Genomic DNA, 6,560 nt, shown 5'->3' on the forward strand with positions numbered 1-6,560 from the left:
TGCTTCCCTCCTGTTCTCTGCAAACAAAACTCAGTGCCTGGTACCAGCTGGGGAATCACTTATGAGTCAATCATCTCTGTTAGGTAGCCCCTAAACTCTCTTGTTGATGGCTGGCTCTCCCACAAGGATCTCTAGATGCTGTGCTGGAATGGCCATCTTCCTTCAGTTTATCTTAGGATCTTTATAAAGTCGCCCAGTTAGGAACAATGGAATAAGAAATTAGGAAATTAGGAATATTCTTAGGAATAAGAAAATGACACTTGCTGCATGATACTATTTCAGAGCCAATACCACAGCAGAGCAGTGTGCTTTGCAAAGTGGCGGATCTTGCATGTAGTGCCTCCGCCTCCCCGCTCTGGTCTCTGAAACTCCAGGGAAGCCCTATTACCTGTGTGACACGGGAAGGCAAGGACCCCTGTGCCAGAGAGGTTCATGTTCTTCCTGTGCAACTTCACAGCCTTTCAGCCTCATGGCGCCTGGGTCATAATGTCAGCATGGCAATGGCACTCCACAGTGTGAGGAGGCTGTTCACCGTGGTGCAGGGTGATGTTCCAGTCAGCCTGTGTTGGGATGTTAACAAATGTGCATTAGAGAGACTCTGGTTGTATTGATCATGGAGCAGCTAGCTCATAAAAAGGATCCCTGTGGAGTCTGTAAACTACTCAGAAACACTCCCTGTGCTTTCCTGCAAGGCAGAGCCATTGACGTAGGCCCACCTGTGCTCAAAGGCAGCAGCAGCACTACTTCCAGTTCAGATGGCAGGGTGCCTGGAATAGCATGACTTGCTCAGTTCAGTGCTACCTGGCTTGATAACTGTGACTCACCCATTCTACTGGGATGCTGGTAGCACACCATAGGAATGGCACAGAAATGAGGAATTGGCTCAGCTTCCTTCGTCAAAGTTCACATCAAAGATACTGTGTAAGAAGGACAGTCGAGGTGCCAGGGCACAACACTGTGACTAGCTATGGCAATAGGCTGCCTGTGGGACCTTTCCCTTAATTGTGGGGCCCAGGCCCTCAACTGCACAAGAGGGCTAATGTTGTATATCTCACAGGATAGCCTTGAGGATAAATTCACAAATGACTGTGAGGTGCTCACATACCTGCTAACTGGGGCTAGATGCCTGGATTATAGTGAGGCAGCAGCACCACTCCACCTGAGGCTGAGATGAGTTTATTGTCCAACAGCTGATTTTTCAAGTCTTATCCAGGTGGTTTATCTTGAAATTGTCTGTGTTTGATCACAGTCCAGGGAAGAGCTAATGGTCCCAATCAGAGGTCAATAAGGAAGGATTTTGCAGCGGTTTCCAAGATACTGTTCTCCTCCCATGCCAGGTTGATGGTAAAATTCTGTAGTTCTTATAAAGAACACCTTATTTGTGCCACACATCTGGGGCTCAAATAGTGACTCTAATCCACCTTTTCCTGATATCATCTGATAGCATTTGATCTCACTGGCCACATCAACATGAGAAGTTTACAGTGTAGGAGCTTGTTACTACTGTGCAGTAGCGTCTCCAGGCACGACCTGTGATATGATGTTACCACACAGTTATGAGCTACTGTGCAATAGAAATGAGCTACTGTGCAGTAAGCATCACTAGGTAACTGTGCCAGGACACTACTGCACAATAATGCCAGTTACTATGCAGTCATTTAGTACTTGGTTATGCAAGTACTAAATGACTGTGCAGTAACAACATCAATATTTAAAAAGTGATTCAAGATTAAACTTGGATCTAAAACCAGGCTTGACTTTGAGCAATGAACTAAGTAGTACTAAGGTTCTGCTCACTGGGAGCAGACAAAATCACATAGATCAGGGATTGGCAACCCGTGGCATGCATGCTAGAGCATCGTACATGAAGGCATTTTTCTTGGCACATGTGCCTTGGAGCTGATGGTGAGGAAGAGGCTGGGGCTGCACTGCCACAACAAAGATTGGATCCCTTGTGACTCCCCCCACCACCTGCCCAGAGGTGCATGTGCACCTGCTGCCAGCAATGAGATGGACCAGGGTACCATGGATGCTAGTGCAGCTGCTTGCAGGCTCCTGACTGCCTGCCACTGCCAGTCCGGCTCTAGGCAGGATTCTGCCACCCGCCATGTATCCCAGGCTGCTCAGGAGGCTGCAAACAGCTGTACAGAGCTCCACAGAGCCCCAGCCCAGCTCTTTGTTGATGGTGGGTGCACACGTGCCTCAGGGCAGACAGCAGGCAAGGGACTGGGGCTGCACTGCCATAAGGATTGGGCCCCTTGCGGCTCCCTGACCATCTGTCTCTGGCATGTCAACATCTTCCAAGTAGAGGTTGGGCTGTTTTTGGCACTGTGCATAACACATTGCCAACCCCTGACATAGATGGAGCATGTTGCTTAGCTCGGGAAGGCATGATGCTTCTGGTGGCCAAACAGCACCCATGGGCTGGTGGTCGGAGTCTTACCCTCTGCTGCTTTTTCTAGCTGTGGGTGTTGCCAGCCCCCTCAGGCATTCTGTTCCACCTGGGGACATTTCTGGGGAGCTTTGCTCTAAAAGCAAAGCTTCATCTTGAAAAGCCAATATTTTAGAGTGCTCTGTGCAGGTTCAAATTGGTTTGAAAATCACTGGGCCTCAGCAAGGTCAGCGGCAGTCATGCAGAGCAAGTTTATCTTGAATGCAGACCTTCCACAGCAGGGGCAGGAGTGTTTACTGCAAATATAGGTTTACTGGGGAGAAGGAGCACTCAGATACACTGTCCCCCTGAAAAGGAACTGGGTATAATATTCAAATTGCTGTAAGCTCATGTACAATGTGGGAGTGTCTTGACAGTACTGTTGTGCAGCAGAGGACGGGGTAGGTCTTGGAAGAGGAGAGCATTCACTGAGGTACCTTGGGGAGTTTATACCTCTGCAGAGCTCCTTTTCCCTCTGCCAGCTCTTGAAGGGTGTGGGGTGCTTTAGGGACCACTGTACCTTCCCTTGCTGTCTTCAACTCTTCACTGCTCATTTCTTACCATATTCGTGCTGTAGCAGAAAGCCCCCTTTTCCTCTTGCCTGCAGTTGCTCTCCCCTCCTTGAATATGTTTTTCCTCTTCTACCTTTTCTTCCTTCCTTCCTCTTTCTTTCACTTTAAGATACGGAATTGTGTTTTAACATTTGTATGTGTGCATTTTGTATCTCCCCTTGTATTTTGGTATTTTTATCTATTTGTGTGCCATGGCATTACTTTTGTAGCTTATATTTTATACTCCTCACCTTTCAACTTTCAACTATAAATGTGTTTAGTAACAATGTTAACAAGGGCAGGAATCAAACTGCCACTTCCCTGTATCAGGCGGGCCCCTGAAAGAGCGAGTGAATCAGTGATTGAATGCGTAACACAGTAGCAGACAGCAATTAACACCTAGGGAAACCACAGATCAACCAATGGAAGAAATCAATAGAAGACAATGTAACAACCGGGAAATCTCTAAACGTCATTGTTCAAGGGCTAGAAGCCCTGGTCTGAGTTAATCAACGCTGGGGACCAACTTTTGGGATGAATATCTCCAGATCGACCGCTCCCAGAGTCCTATTCAAAATTCATCAATGGACTCCCAAACCTGCACGTACATGCGGATGACCCCTGGGGCTGACAGATGCCATCCAGTAGCCACTGAGGGGGAAGTCCCACGAGGGTCAATGACCCCTGGATTGGGCAAACCTGAAAACTGGGGAGTCACCAAAGTCTGCCAAGGACAGATAAAAAGCAGTGAAAAGTGACCCTCAGGGGCGCCCTCTTGATCTCCAACTTGACCAGCACCCAACCTGTCCAGCCAAAAGGACCAGCCGGCAATCCCCTTCTGGAAAATAACACCACGCTGAAAGAAGCCTCGATGGCAGACTCTAGCACCTGTGGGATAGGTATACCTGACTCTTGTAGCTTGCTACTGTGTGTGTGCATGTGGGGACCAGCCCCAAGGTTTATGATTTAACTTCATTACAGTGCTTCCGCCTAATAAACCAGAATTTTTAAGGATCCCGAGTTGGACATTTGTAGCCAACAGTGCTTCCCTACAGCATCTCCACTCCCATGGGGGACATAGAAAGTCAGAGTTGGGGGCTGAGTGGCAATGAGGTGGAAGGCCAGAAGGAAGACCCCTCTGTCATGCCTCCCTTACTACTGCCATTCTGCAGTAGACATGAAATTTGTGCCCCAAAACTTCATTAATGTAAAGCCAAAGTTAACCAGCATTGCTTTGTACCCTTCCAGAGCAGCACAGGTACCTGCACTTAAACCTCTCAAACCCAGGATACAAAGAGCTAAGATAAAACAAACAGAAATTCTAGGCCTGATGTTTCTCACACAGATACTAACTTATTAAAACTAGCAAGCACCAAATGATAGCACCAAACCAACAGTATTTAAGATAGGAACATAGGTCTAGAAGGGGCCTCCTGGGACCCTGAACCCAGTCACTTGCATTCACAGGCAACTGTTAACCAAAAGGATCCCCCAAATCACCACCAAGACACTATAATGTGATATACCTAAAAGCAGGGGGGATAATGACATTGCCAATGCCTAGCCATTGCAACAACAGGCAGTAGTTGGATAATATGTAATCAAAAAATCCTGGAAGAGGCCCATGTCCATGTTATGGGGAAAGTTAACTCCTCGACCCCCTTAATCTATGCCAATTTAAACTGGGTTTCCCAGCTAAATACAGTTGCTTTAGGTGAATAAGTGTAAAACAGATGAGGCACCTCTGTTGGGGTCTTCCACGCCCCACAGGGAAGCTGTGCATATTTTGTCTTTTCAGTTCGTTTTCTAGCAACAGTAAAGATAGTTGATATAAAAATAGGAGCATAAAAAATCAGGAAGGTGTCCTTGGCAGGTCTAAAAATGTGCTTACATTAATGGAATGGATTGTCAGCCTTGAGTTTTAATTTGTAGGCAAAACATGATGTAAAAGACTGTCCCACTAGATAGGCAAGGTTCTTTGAGTAGATGTGAAATCTTTTATTAGACCAACTGAGTACTACTGAGTACAACTGTCCCACTAGATGGCTCTCTTGTCCTAGGATTACAAGTCACCATACTGCACATCCAAACTTTCCCTTCAAAACTGAAAGGGTTTGAGTTTTCACAACTCACCCTACTGTTAGCTCAGAGCCCAGAGCATCCGTCGAGTATGGAGAAATGTGGGCAGGGGCAGCCTGGTTATGGGAGAACTCAGGCAACTCCTGGTTCAAGTGGCTCAAGGGTTAGTATCTGTGAGCCACACTGGCAAATGAAGATTGTGCTTGGAGAAGCTTGATGACATTTAAATGAAACATTACTTTGGCCAAGAATGGGGTTTACTTATAGACAGAACATTTTAAGAGGAAAATGTCGTTTCTGATGAATCTTTCTGATGGGGAAATTGTAACAGTCAATGTTTCATTAATTTTTTTATTAAAATGCTCATTGTTATAAAAAACCTCAAATAAACAATGGATATTAATTTTTTAATATTCAGGTTGAAGTGTTGTTGTAGCTGTGATAGTTTAGGAAATATCCGAGAGGCAGGGTTTTCTAGCGATATCTTTTATTGGATCAACTGTATAGTTGGGAGAACTGCAGGACAGGTTTTTGGGCATCAAGTGCCCTTCCTCCTGAGGCCTGAAGGAGGCACGAATACATGCTGAGCTAAATATCAGTGAAGAGACCCCATGTAAATTTAAACAGTTTGCTTGGGGTCTGTGAACTAGAAGTAAAGAGATGTAAGCAGAAAAGATTAGAAAACACAAAAAATACAGTAGATTTGGCAATCTAGATTAGCATTTATCAGATTTGGTTTGTCAGCTCCCATCAGCCCCTGATTTGGAAGCACAGCTGCCCTACTCCATAGTGAGATGTGATGGTTTGTTAGGCTGGCTGGTAGAGCACCTGCTTACTTGGCCAGCCCCCAGAGCTGTTTGGGGACTTACTCTGGCACCAACCCAGCAAAGCAGTGAAGCACACGAGTTACTTGCACTTAACATTAAGCACATGCTCAAGGACTTTTCTTGTCTGGGGACTTTTTCCTTCTACTGATTATAACATTGCAGATATCAATATATTTGTACTTCCTGGCTTCTGCTTTTCACTAGTGGCAAAGGCTTTGTGAGTATCTATATAAAGTGTGTGTACACATGCAGAAATGCCCAGTTAGTGTGTAATATCATTCCTTATGGATGGTTCCTAACCACCAGACTGCACACAGGCAGTAAAGACAGGATGCCCAAGAGTCTGCTCACTGCTCCGTGGTTTGCCACAAACTCTTGCAGTTTGATGATTTTATATTTTTGTTTAGTTCCTGTATAAAGTCTAATGGATCTAAGGTTAATCTGGGTCATCAGAAAATTAGGACTCACTGACAGAGGTGGCCAAAGCCTACAATACCATGTTTCAGGTTGGGAGTTAAAAATGGTCTTTCTTGTTGCAAGATGGACTAAGCGACAGCTGTGCTCTTAGAGCAGAACAGCTGGGCCTTGCTGAATCAGTTTCAGTAGTCAGGTTTGGTCCTGAGCACAGCCAAATGGTGCAGCAGGAACTGGTTTGGCAGAGGGTGCAAATTG

This window comes from Alligator sinensis, unplaced genomic scaffold (genome assembly GCF_000455745.1).
Source record: "Alligator sinensis unplaced genomic scaffold, ASM45574v1 scaffold434_1, whole genome shotgun sequence".
In the NCBI taxonomy this organism is placed as follows: Eukaryota; Metazoa; Chordata; order Crocodylia; family Alligatoridae; genus Alligator; species Alligator sinensis.